This window comes from Pteropus medius, unplaced genomic scaffold (assembly GCF_902729225.1).
Source record: "Pteropus medius unplaced genomic scaffold, Ma_sr-lr_union100, whole genome shotgun sequence".
In the NCBI taxonomy this organism is placed as follows: Eukaryota; Metazoa; Chordata; class Mammalia; order Chiroptera; family Pteropodidae; genus Pteropus; species Pteropus medius.
This window is the reverse complement of record NW_024349800.1, coordinates 64,432,724-64,446,254: the sequence shown is the minus strand read 5'-3', so window position 1 is coordinate 64,446,254 and position 13,531 is coordinate 64,432,724. Positions and strand designations below refer to the sequence as shown.

Here is a 13,531-nt window from a genome sequence, read left to right as displayed (position 1 = left end):
CAAAGAGGATTTGACAAGGGAGCCAAGAATATTCAATGGAGAAAAGGCAGTCTCTTCAATAAATGGTGCTGGAATAATTGGATATTCACATGTAAAAGGTTGAAACTGGACCCCCATCTCACACTATTCACAAAAATTAACTCAAAATGGATTAGAGATTTGGAACCAGAACACAGTAATAAAGCTCCTTGGCATGGGCCTTGGAAATAAATTTTTAGGTATGATACCTAAAGCACAAGCCACAAAATAAAATATAAACAAGTGGGACTACATCAAACTAAAAAGTTTCTATGTAACAAAAGAAACTACCAAGGTGATGAAAAGGAACCTATAAGATGAAAAAAAAATTTGCACACCACATATCTGATTATATATGTATAAAAAACTCATACAACTCAATAGTAAAACAACAAATATCTCAATTAAAAAATGAGCAAAGAACATAAATAGATATTTTTCCAAAGAAGATATATGAAAGGCCAACAGATACAAGAAAAGATGTTCAACATGACTAGTCATTAGGGAAATGCAAATTAAAACCAAAACGAAATATCAGCTTACACCTTTTAGAATTGCTATCATCAAAAAGATAAGAGATAAACGCTGGCATGGATGTGGAGAAAAAGGAACCCTTGTGCACTGTTGGTGGGATTGTACATTGGTGCAACCACTATGGAAAACAGTATGGAGTTTCCTCAAAAAATTAAAACTAGAACTGTCATATTATCCAGCAATCCCACTCTGGGAATATATCCAAAGGAAACAAAACACTAACTCAAAAAGATATCTGCACCCCTATGTTCACTGCAGCATTATTTATAAGAGCCAAAACATGGAAACAAGTGTCTTATGAATGGATGAGTGGATAAAGAGGTTGTGATAAATATATATTTTTATATATACGTATATATATATAAAATATGTTATATATGTGTATATAATATACATGTATATATATAAAATATATATTATATGTGTATGTATATAAAATATATATATGTATATATACAAAATATATGTATTATACACACACACACACACACACACACATATAACAGAATGCTATTCAGCCATAAAAAATGAGGAAATCCTATCATTTTCATATGTAGCTGAACTTGATAGCATTATGCTAAGTGAAACAAGTCAGACAGAGAATGACAAATACCATATGATCCCACTTCTATGCGGAATCTAAAAAACAAGCGAACTCACTGAAAAGGAGATCAGACTTGTGGTTACCAGAGACGGAGGGCTGGGGGGCGAGGGGGGCGGGATTGGTGGAAGGTGGTCAAAAGATACATATTTCCAGTTCTAAGATAAGTACTGGGCACATAATGTACAACACGGTGACTAAAATTAGCACTGCTCTATGGTATATAGGAAAGTTGTTAAGAGTAAATCCTAAGAGTTCTCATCACAAAAAGAAAAATTTCTTTTATTTCCTTCTTTTCTTTAGTGCATATCTATATGAAATTATGAGCTGAAGCTCTTGCGATAATCATTTCACAATATACATCAATCAAATCCTGCTATATACCTTAAACTTATACAGTGATGTATACCAATTATTTCTCAATAAAACTGGAAAAAAATACATTTCCGAAGCAAAATGTAATGAATTTTTTTGCACGCACACACACGTACACACATAGAGAGAAAAAAGCAGACTTAGCAACCAAACCCCAATTAAGAATATTCTTCCATGACTGACTCTTCCTGAGCATTATCGTTTTGACTTCCTAAGCAAGATACTCTATCATATAAAACAATCAATTGTATTCACTTAAAGTAGAAAAAATGGTCTCTCATATTGATGAATGACAACAAACTACAAAGACAGAAATAGACAAGGTTCTTGGTTGACCTTCAGCTAACCAAAATCTCTCTTTATTTCAGTCTCCTTGAGCATCCTAGTTAATCGAGGATTAACAGAGCAGATTCTCACTCGGCTCTTAGGATCTCTTCCCTTTCCCACCTCTCTCTGTATGTGTCCCTTCCAACTTGCCTTTACTCGCTGCTCAAATTGGACCCTTATCCCCCAAGAACAGCAAGTAAACCCAATTATTTGGGGGCCATATATGTAAATTTTAGGCCAAGGTGTCCATCCTAGACTCCAGTGTTGTCAAGTTGTTTTAAAATTCATTAATACACACACACACACACATACACACATATACACACACACACACACACACACACACACTGGGGATTTCAAACTGGCAGCAGAAGCAACAATCCATAGCTTATACACTGACACTCTATTCATGATGACAGCTGGGAAAGAGGCCCATCACCTGGCTTGCCCCTCACAATACCTGCCAACTACGCCATCTCGGACCCAGGGGACTGCCACCGTCCCTCCCCTTCCTCAGGCCCCACAGTGGCACCTCGAGGCTGCCAGTCTCTCCAGGCCTGCTGTGGCTTTCAGAAAACAGAGCATTTCTATTTTTAGCCCTTCTCAGCCTAATAATACTCCCCACACCCATTCAGCTTAATCACTTTATTGAGGACAAGAAGCAGGCTCTGCAGCCTGGGTGCTTCTGATGTTAGGAAGTAGTAAAATGTTCAAACTGGTTAAAAATGACACTCATGGCTTGCCTTTGGTGTTTCTGAAACCTTAATTGTGGCTCAGGCTGTGGATCTAAAGAACCTTGCAGGTTTCAGAGTTTGTCTCTCTTACCCCCTGCACCATAATTGAGGTGTTACATTACAACTACAGCACTAACGTTTTCAGGCTCAAAATTCAGAAGCCTTAAGACTCCACACTTTTCCAAACAGAAATATTGCCTGCCACACTTAAGGCCCAGTCTTGCCATGAATCACCCTCTCCTCAGAAAACAAAAACAAAAACCTCGTCTTTTCTGGCTGACCTCATGCAAAAGTTCCAGGCGGGGTAACTCTTACCCACATTAAGCATTATGAAAGTGCATCTGACAACTAAAATGACATCGAATTGCTGCTTGAAAACAGGAAGGTTGTTTGGTGTAACTAGAGGATCTGAGAAGTTAGTGTATGCGGAAAACAGACCGTTGGTAGGTCTTCTACACACACCTTAGAGACCATGACTTCTAAAGCTTTTGGGTGAGCATTTACAAGTGTGTAATCTGTGCCTCATGAACTCTGGGCTGGGAGAAGTGGGCAGCCTGGGAAAGGAACAGAAACAACTCTGCCTCACAGGTTAAGACCAAGAGCTTCAGAGGCAGGCACGCCTGGGTTTACAGCCCAACTGTGCCTCTAACTAACTGAGTGATCTTGGGCAAGGAAACTCACTTTCCTCATTCATCAAATGGACATAATAATAGTACTAATCTCATAGGGATCCTGTGGGGATCAAATGAGATCATGGAATAAAGCGTCTGTCATAGTACCTGGCAACTGTCAGCCCTCAGTAAAGGTTAGCTGCCATTATAACTGTCGTCTTTGGTCATCTCCTCTCTGCTGTGGGTGCCTTCTAAGACAAAGAGTTTAGTCTTTGACTCTTCAGCCTTGCGCAAGACAAAAATAGAATTGTGGCCAGAATGGTTAACCATAGCCAGTTGTGTGCAATCCTGGGACAGCTTTGGACATGGCCGAGGGAGCGCCTAAGGACTCAAAAGTGTTTGATGGAGCCCATCCCAAAGCAGAAGCTTTGTGGGGATGACTTTTCGGTCCCCTTTCCAGCTAAGCAGGCCACAGCCAGGTCCCAGGCCTGCAAGCTCACCTGCATGAGGCTCTTCCACATCCCTGGCCAGCTCCCTCCTTTCTCCTTTTCCTCTCTTCTTAGACAAGGTGTTCAAAGGACCTTCATAAACTTCCTGCTCTGCAGAAGGCAGAGGCGGGATGCCTCATTAACTTTGCTAGCTAATTTTACAATTTAACCAAACGCACCACATTCTCGCCTCAATGCAGCCAGCCTCTGACTGTGACAAACTTTGGTAACTGTGAGATAGAAGAAGAAGATAGTGGAGGCCAGAGACTGAAGTCAGGGTGCCGAAAACTAAAGTGAGAGATGGAGAAGATAAAAAAAAAATGAAAGGTCACATATTTCTAAAAACACAGCTTTATGTATGTTTCAGAGCAGAATTCTAGACTGGGTAGGGCTGAGAAGTGAGGGAAGAAAGCTATGTGGGGCATGTGGTGTCAAAAAGATGGAGTGTTCCCTGACAATGACTCTTCCTGTCACCCGAGGAGAGGGGGGCAGGAACTATATCTGGAAGAACAGTTACATGCTGTCCTCTGAGGGGCATGATTCAATGCTGATGGGCGGCAGGCCAGAGGCTGGGTAGGGCCACCCAGAGGACACATTGGCTTGGCAAGGCCAGAGGGCTCTGCCAGAGGGCGCTGAAAGGCCCTTGACCGGCCCACTTAGCCCACATCCTGTGGATGGCAGGTTCAGGCTCCTACCTCCTTATTACGATTCTGGCTGGGGGTGAGGTGTGGGGGGAAGGTGGCACGTCTAAGAAAGTTTCACCATAAAGAATCCTCTGGGATAGAAGAGGACACCAGAGTTGTCCTGGTCCCATTTCTGCAAGCCCACACTTGACTCACCTAGGACAGACAGACCCCAGTGGAAAGAGAGGGATGATTCCGGCCTAGTTACCTGTGGTCAGGCCCTGCTCTCAGAGCATCAGTCAATAACGACAACACTGGCCTACGAGTCTCCTTGCCCCCTGATTAGCTGTCCCCAGGATTCCAAAGTCTACACTTGTCCCTCTCTAGCCTATATTCCTGTGTGTCTGATTCTGGACCCCAAACCTCAATCACTGCAAAAGTGGCCCAGCAGGCCTCTCCCAGATGTGCTGGGTTGTTCCCATCAGGCCCCAACAAGAGGACCAGGAAACCTGGGCCACTCTGGCAAGAATCCTTGATTGATACGGCCTCCCAAAAGATCTGGTCTCCAGGCCTTTGTCTGTTCTGGACTCATAATAATGAGACAACTCAGGAAGATTCTAGCCAATCAAGAGTTCCAGGGAGTTCTCTCTGTACCTGGAGTTACCTTGTTACTGCAAATGACTGTGGCCTTGCATAATTACTCCAGCAAAATGTTCACTGCAGCCGCCAATGAGCTCCCATTGCTCAATTAGCTTGTAATAGTCAGTGAGAGCTGTGGAGGTTTCATTCAACTACCTCAGAAGACTTCTTATTCCAACTACCTAATGAAAAGTTTAGGACTTGCTTTTTTTTTTTTCTTTTCTCTGGCATGTAAAAGAATTCCAATAAAAGTAGAGGGTTAAGAGGAAAGAGGAGGGTGCATGTTAACTACAGGGGAAAAGTCTAGAAGAGATGTCACTGTCAGGTTGAATCCTGCAGAGTACAACGAAGGGAGCCCCTACCTACAGAGGCCTCCACCCCTCTCTCTCACCGGCTTCCTACCTATGGGCAGAGTTACCTCCACCTTCGCGAAAGGCATATACAGGGGCTTCAGCAGCATGGTCTGAGAGCGTGGGCGGGGGCCCTGGGTCCATCAGCTTAAACGGCGCTCCCTGTTCCCCCATTTCCCTCCAGAACAGCCAAGTCTCAGTCCTCAGCCTCGCCAAGGTACAACCCTCTAAGTTATGTGTTCTCAACCTGGGCTTACGAGAGCCCTGAGCACTCGTGACATATTTTGGGGTTCATCGAGTCTTGGATGAGAAAAGCAAAATACTCAGGATCTATATTCAATTTTAAACCTCACCTGCACAATCATTTTATGGGCACCTCAAAAATGAATGGACCATCTGAAGAGTCCGCTGGTAATTTTTAATGCAGAGTTTCTCAACCTGCAGGCCAAAGAGGGTCATAACATCCTTAGAGCTTTGAAGATTCTCAAGTATGCAAAACTGGAGGAGGAAAAGGAAGGAGACACCTGCCTAGCTGCCTGGCAGACTCTGGCTCACAGAAGTTCTTGCTTCCTCTTATTCAGAAAAGCAGGTCCCTTCCCCACCATGAAGCTCCATCTGGACATTCCAGCAGGAAAGAGCCCGTCGAATTCCCATGAAGCTCCTTCCAGAAGCCATTCTTCATCTCCTGATCCTTGGGAATTTCTCTTTCCTTTAAACTCTGCAGCACTCACTCCTTCCTCCTTTGTGGGGATGGTGAGCACACCCAGCCTTGCATAACGCTTTTCCCTGCTGGGGCTCACATCATCTGCTCAGCCAGACTGACAACCCTTTGCAGGTAAAGACCCTGGCTATAGCCCCTCTCTGTCCTGCCCAGCTCTGCCTGCCATTGGTCCTCATAAATGCTAACTGATAAATTCATTCATGAAGAATTTCTCCCCAAGAGAGCCACATGTAATGACCCAGAATAGTCATCGAGGTTTCTCTGCTGCCCAGCTTTCACCATCTGGTTCCCATTTGGTTGATGTTTCTGTCCCCAGAGAAGGCTCCAGCATCGCTAGCACGTGCCTGGGGAAGATGCGGTTGTTGGAGAACAGACATAATGAACCTCATGCCAAGTGGTCCAACTTCACTAGACAGAATCTAAAAGGTCAGGGAGGCTGCAATCTTCCTGACGTGTCATACTCCGAGACACCGAAAGTCTGAGGAGCTAGTGACAATCCAAGCAGTCCCAGCTCCCATGTTTCTGCACCTTTCACTCTTGACTCAGCATCACAGAGGGTCCCCCCTGCCCAAGAGCAGAGCATCAAGCTAGGTCATCATGCAAGAGAGACCACAAGCAGCAATCTGGTCCTGTCCCTCCTCCCTGCGTGAGACTGTGGTGAGGAACAGGAGTGGGGAAATCACACAGCTAAGCTCTTGCCTAGGTGGGAGGGCCAAATACTTATCCACAGACCCTACAGCAATGCTCCCAGAACCACCAGCCCTATAAGGCAATGGGGAGAAGTAATAGCCACAATGTCAGTTATAACTGAACACATGCCACTCCAGCAGAGCACCAAGAGGCTAATAAGCCATACATTTGCTCCTGTTGGCCCAGGTGTGAGGCCCTGAGCTGTATTCAATTACTGTGCTGCCCTACCCCAGCCCCAGGACCTCTGGCGACAGGGCCTTCTCCATTCTCCCTGTCTCAGTTTCCAAGTCTCCAAGACATTGGTTATCTTTACATATAGAAAAGCAAGCATTCAGACCAGGTACAGCAGTATGATACACTAGAAAAGCAAGAGTGAGGGACAGAGAGCCCTGGCTATGACCTTAAGCAAGGTACGTGAACTCTTTAAGCCCAATGTCCTCACCTACAACACAGAATCAAGGTCAATGTAAGATTAAGTTAGTTCTGTCTACAACCATGCCACCCTGAACATGCCCGATCTTGTCTGATCTCGGAAGCTAAGCAGGGTCTGGCCTGGTTAGTACTTGGATGGGAGACCACCTAGGAAGACCAGGTGCTGTAGGCATTTAAAAAAAAAAAAGAAAGAAAAGATTAAGTTAGTTCAGACATGTAGCGCACCAAGCACCACGCCTGGAACATAGCAGGCATCCAATAAATTAAGTGCCTTTCCCTCCTTCCCTCATCCCTATCATCCATCCTGAGTCATTCATTTATTCCACAGATTACCGAGAGCCTGCTATGGCATTATGCAGTGGCAAACGCAACAGAGCACACCACCGATAAGGTCCTGCCTCACTTCCTTGTCTTCTTGTCCAGACTACGGACTCCCAGGGCCGGAAGGAGACAGGGGAATGCTTCAGCGTTACTTCCTACCAAGCACCGCCTATCCACACACTCACCCACTCACCCACTAGTTTATTCAAAAACGACTTGAATTATAACCACCATTCAGGTTACTCTGCTAGGTAGTATGGAGACATGGAAATAAATCACATGTTCTAAAGAAGCTTAGATCTCGTAGATGAAAAGGACAAGCAAATAAATAGCTATGACACAAAGAAGGTGACAGGTGCCATAAGAGCGGACAGATAAACGGCTATGAGCTATCAGATGAGGGGCGGCATATTCTCCTGCCCAGACAGATACATCCCATGGCTGAGCCAGCTGACTTTAAAAAGAGAAGAGAAAAAGGAGTGTTCGCTCAGCTGGCACCCATCCTAGCACGGGAAACAGGCAGGATCTATTTAGAAGGACTAGAGGCAGGTTAGAGCCCAGTTCCCAAAACTCGTGCTTCCTCCACTTGACTGGATGGCTGGACAGAACCAATCCTGTCAAAATCCTACAGATCTTTTAAAAAATCATTTAGCTGTTGCAGGGATGATAAAAGAACCTCGCCATTCAAAGGCAGGGTCCACACTGGCAGGAAGGTGGGGCCGCTGGGGGAGAGGAGGAGGGAACTGGGAAAAACGGGGAACGCCTCACAGATATGGATCAGGGCAACCAGCAAAGGAGAGGTATGCATTGTAGTTGGCTTTACTACCTAATTAATTCAGTAATTTCAAAAACAATTTTATTTATATTCCATTTACCACATCAAAAGTAAAAAAAAAAAAAATCCTACTGATGCTAAAATAATACCTCAAGGCATCTATTTATAATCAGTTTTAAAAAGGGGGAGGGTGAAAATAAAGCAGCCCTGGTTTCTATACAATCTCTCCCGGGCAGACCACCAACCCTCAGAGAGAGGGAGAGAGAGAGAACACAGCCAAGCCCTCTCTGAGAGCCTTCCTGGCTGCTGAAAACCGAGCTTGTCAAAAAAAACAAATCCATAATGGCCCGAGGCTCCTCTCCAATCTATTTTCTGCTCAGCTGGTTTTAAATGAAGTTATTATGAGTCATTAAAACACCCGCAAGCCAGTGGAAGTCAGCCAATTACAATTTTAAATTTAGCCTGTTCTCTGCCCCATTCTCTTGTTTTCTTCCTTTGCCCACAGAATGCTGCTGCTGCTGCTATTTCTTCCCTCCCTTCCTTTACCCAAAGTGGAAGAGACAGTTATGAAAATGCAGAGTATTGCAAAGAACGCAGAATCATTCATATGAATTAAATTAAAAAACGTAAAACTTCAGCCCCTTCCAAAGTCAACCCATGTCCACCTCGGCCCACTGGATTCCTCGGAAACTCCAGACTCAGATATAGAGGTCATGCGGGCTATGTTTAAAACAAAAAGGTTCTTCATTGGGGTCCTGTTGAAAACATTCCCATCCATCACACAAAATCAACATGTTCACGGTTGAATCCAAGAGGGAAACCACACCACCAATATCTTAGAATTAATAACAAACAATGAAGTTGAAATTCAAAGGTAACACCGGCTTTGCAATCAAGCATGAATGTCGGTGGAAGTCACTAGATATGATGAGCTCATTTAGTTTTTAAATCTGCAAGGTAATGGTCTGTGTGGGGCCATTACAGCAAAGGAACAGTTTTGAGTATTTCATGTAAATGCTTCTTCTCAATCTCTTTTTTTCCTCACATGTGCACACACCAACACACACACACAGCTGCCCCTCATTTCTGGGAAGATATGCAGCTTCTCCACACCTTCCAGGGAGTAAGTAGCATCCTCCCCAAAGGACTGTCCAATCCTGCTTCCTCCACTGACCCTAATTAACGAATGAGTCTGAGTCTGGATGCTCCACAGAACAGACTTTTACACGTCTATGTACACTTCTCCCATCACCTCCAGGACCTCTAGCTCTCATGGCTCCTCTCCAAGACCCACACACATACACACACATGCACGCACCATGAGGGGACCAGTGCTCTGCCCCCTTAAGACACAACTCTACTGCCCCAGTAAAGCAGGAGAACCAAAGCCACAGACCTAGGCAGATGCGGCACTTATGAGAGGGATGGGTGTCATGTCATTTCATTGAGAGTCACTAAGGTTAGTATAAAGACCCATATGCTACCATGTATATTAATCTACCTGATGGCTCTGGGTGAGATGGGACTTTGGGTCTCTCCTCACCAACTGCCTTGCTGGGAGAGAGTATGAAATACAAGGAGGCTTCCAGGTGCACCGTGACCAGCAGCAGCTTGACATAGGTGAAATGACCTGTCCTGACCCTTGTAGAACACAGACCCGAGACCTGTGAACATGGCTGCCCTACACTCTTGAGCATCCCCGGAGCTGAGCACGTATCACCATCCTACCCTTGTTCTCGGCTCTCTGCACTCAGTTGCTCCCTCCTACCCTTGTTCTCGGCTCTCTGCACTCAGTTGCTCTCGGCTCTCTGCACTCAGTTGCTCCCTCTGTGGGTCCCTCAACTGGCAGCTCCTCACAGTGGTTCACAGAGGCTCACTCTCCCTAATGCTAATAAAATGGAGCTCCAGGCCCTCCCTTACACTGGCCCATTCCTCTAACTCTTGATATTCATAATCTTTTTCTGAGAGAGGGCACTCAAAACTGTGTAAGTCTCAAACTCCACCAAACCCAGATCTGCCCCAGAAAGCACAAACGCTTTAGTAACAGGGTATTCACTTACTCAACAAAGACTTATCAAAAAGCCTTCTATGTGCCAGGCACTAGGCCAGGCCGTGGTATATGAAGGTGAACAAACCACATGCTGCCTGGTAGGCTCAGCACTCAGGTGCTTGGTACAGACCTCTGATAGCACAGTGCCAGGAAGACACGCTTTTAAGTAGCAAAGCCCAGTAAGGAACTTGCAAACCGTAATCCTGCTAATTCACTTGCCTACACACAGCTCAACTCAAGAAAACCCAGGACCCAGGAGAATCAAGAATCAAGCCAGAGAATGGTCCCCAAGAGGCAAGGGACAGGAGCATACAAGGTTGCAGGTGCTGGGAGCACTCACAGGGCATTTACTCAAGAGTCCTCCCCAGGCCTTCTGGGCCAGAGGGACATTTTGTTCCCCATCCCAACTCCCACCCAACTTTCAAGCTAAGAATCTTTGAAGGGTGAGAGAGCGGGAGGAGACCAACCAAGAGGGACAGAGACAAAGACAGATGAAGACATGAGAAGGAAGATGGAAAACACACATGAGCATCAAGAAAAGGCTGAGGCCAATACAGACACAAGGACGGGGACAGAAAGATGAAGTGAGATGAAAAGAGATTGGGGGTGAAAATGAAAGAAGAGCAAAACTAAAAAATAAACACCTGCCACCACAGAGAGCTCAGAAGAGAGAGCTGAACACGACAGCCCAAAAATAGTGCAGCACATGGGTGTGGTAGGATCTGGTCACTTGGGCGCAGCCCTGGACACTGGGACCCAGGCACAGCCTGGTTAGAGGGCCAAGGCACGAGAGGGGACAAGGGGACAATTGAAGACCAGCTTTCTGGTGGGGTTCATGTCTGGGAAGCAAAAGAACAGTGAAGAGGCCCTGGAAATAAGAAAATGACATTCGTTTGGGTGGATCTCATGCAAACATCCCTGCCTAGAGCCTCAGACAAAAACAAGGGCTGGCAAAGCAGCCCAGAACTTAGGAAAGACGGATGGAGCAAGCGAGAGAAAAGGAGAGATAGGAGAATAAAGAATCAACAGCAGACAAACAGGATTCCCAGCATCCATCTCGCTAAGGCCATTCATTTCCTGATAAGAATGTCATCATCTAGTTCAACAAAATCATATGGTGGTATGACAGGGGGTATGTGGGGAGAAACCACCATATTTGGGGATGGAAAAATCAGAGGGAGGGAGGGAGAGAGACAAAGAGAGAGACAGAGAGACAGAGAGAGAAGGTTATTACATAATTTCTACTTTCTTCCCTCCACCCTTAAAGTAATGTTCCTATCTGACAGGCTCCTCTCTGAGGGGGGAAAATGACAAATCCAATCCAAAATTCAACAGCCTGTGTTCTGTTCAGAGAGCACACAGTGTACTGTACAGCCCATAAAACTCCAAACAGCCTCCAGACACTGCCGCAATCGTCCTCCATCAAAACACTTTGTCTTGCATACAAAAATAAGATACAGCGCTGAACAGAATACAAAATCAGCCCATTACAGTACAGGGAGACTGCTACTTAGCAACGAGGGGGCTCTAAAGCCTCGATGCTCTACAGGAAGCAAAATCTGTCGAGCCTGTTGGGCAAATGATAAACATTAGCAGTATTAAAAAACACAAAAGCCATGTAAATGGATAGACATAATGTGGAAACGAATTTATAGAATAAATTGGGATGGGGGACTTGAGTGTAGCGGGAGAGGCAGGCTGGGATCCAGAGGGGTGGATGCAACGAGCTTCCCAAACCCCTGCTAAGGCACCATATGTTGGTAGAGACATGTGTATCTGGGGGGAGGGTTACGTGAACCCCCTCTTCACACAGGGGCTATAGGTGAACGGGTAGGAGGGAAGTGGTGAAAACACTGTTTAATAAAATGACCTACAATGAACTTTCTGAACTTTCTCTGTTCAGCTGGCCTGACATGAGTGAAATCTTCAGGGCCAGGGGACCCAGGCACGCACATCCAGCAGCACTGAGGCAGAGAGATGTGAGGGCTTTCTCTGCCCTGCGTCAGCATCACACCTAGCACCATCACAGGACCTGTCACTTGCTGTAAACAAGATCCCTGGCCAAAAAATAAAAGTTAAAAAAAAAAAAACAGACAACAAAACCAAAAACACCCCATCTGGGCTGGAAAAATCAGTATATTTCATCAGGTAAAGGGGAAAAATACTCTGGCTGTGAATCAGCAGTAGGGTTTCGGATCCCAGCCAAAACAGAAGCTAAAAAGCAAAACCATATTCTTCTGGTCTCAGTTTAGGCTCTTGAGGCAGAAAGCGCGAAGGGGTGGGGGTGGGGGGCAGTGAGAAAGGAGAGAGAAGGGGGAAGAAATGTATTTTTCATCAGCCAGTGTATAATTTATAAACAGCATTAAACAGTTTTTGTTTTCTTTTTCCTCTCTCCCGTGTATGGGCTTGGACAGCAGTCAAGCCTGCATTAATTTCTGCTTTGGGTACAGTGTGTTCTTGGAGGCACATCTGCAAGCGATCATAAACTCTCTGGAATGCTGGCAGAACATCCAGACCTGCCGGCAGGCCAGTGACGACACCACTCTGGGAAAAAGTTCGGGAAGCAGGCCAAATTCAGAGAAGGGAGGGAGGGAGAGAGAAGTGTGTTCAAGAGAGAGCCAGGGAAAGTGGCTTCTCTCCCCTCCTTCCTGTTTCCGTACCCGGGTCACCTACACAGACCAACGGGAAGGCGGTGGGGACTCTGAGCCACTCACATCTGATCTTCTCCATGTTCTTAACCCAAACCTTCCATCATGCCCACTTCTGAAGGCATACAGAGGGAGTTAAAAGACCAAAGGAAGTTTCTTCTTGGTTATCTCCTGATTTTGCCCTCATGGCAGAAAGGTAACCAGAAGGGAGCGCTGCCATACATTGGAGAGAGGGCAGAGAAGGAGTGAACCATGGGTTCAGATCTGCTTGTATAACCCCCAATCTCTTACTCTTAGCAGGTACCTAACCTAAGAAGACAGGAGTGAATGAGAGAAGGAAAACGCAAACTTAGGAGAAGCTGCAGGTCCTGAGAAGCCATCTACGAATCCTAAGATGCTATTCCCATCATTGGCATGGGGACCAGCTCATAATACTCGCCTTAAAGTCACAGAGAATCTTCCAGCTATTTTGCTCCCCTCACCTTCTCTATCTTTAGGAAGAATCCTGAACACCAAAGCTAAGTGTTTCGAGAAGAAAAAAGGGAGGAAAGGGAACAATTACAAGCCACAATTCTTCAACATTTCGCATTTTTC

General features: G+C 45.5%; 1 protein-coding gene and 1 pseudogene across 7 annotated transcripts in view; one reads left to right on the top strand and one right to left on the bottom strand.

The window, feature by feature from the left end:
- Window positions 1–13,531, bottom strand: part of ZBTB16 (zinc finger and BTB domain containing 16) — a 181,858-nt gene that overhangs the window by 72,924 nt on the left and 95,403 nt on the right. The window lies entirely within an intron of this gene.
- On the top strand, window positions 7,197–7,315 carry LOC120622220 (uncharacterized; annotated as a pseudogene).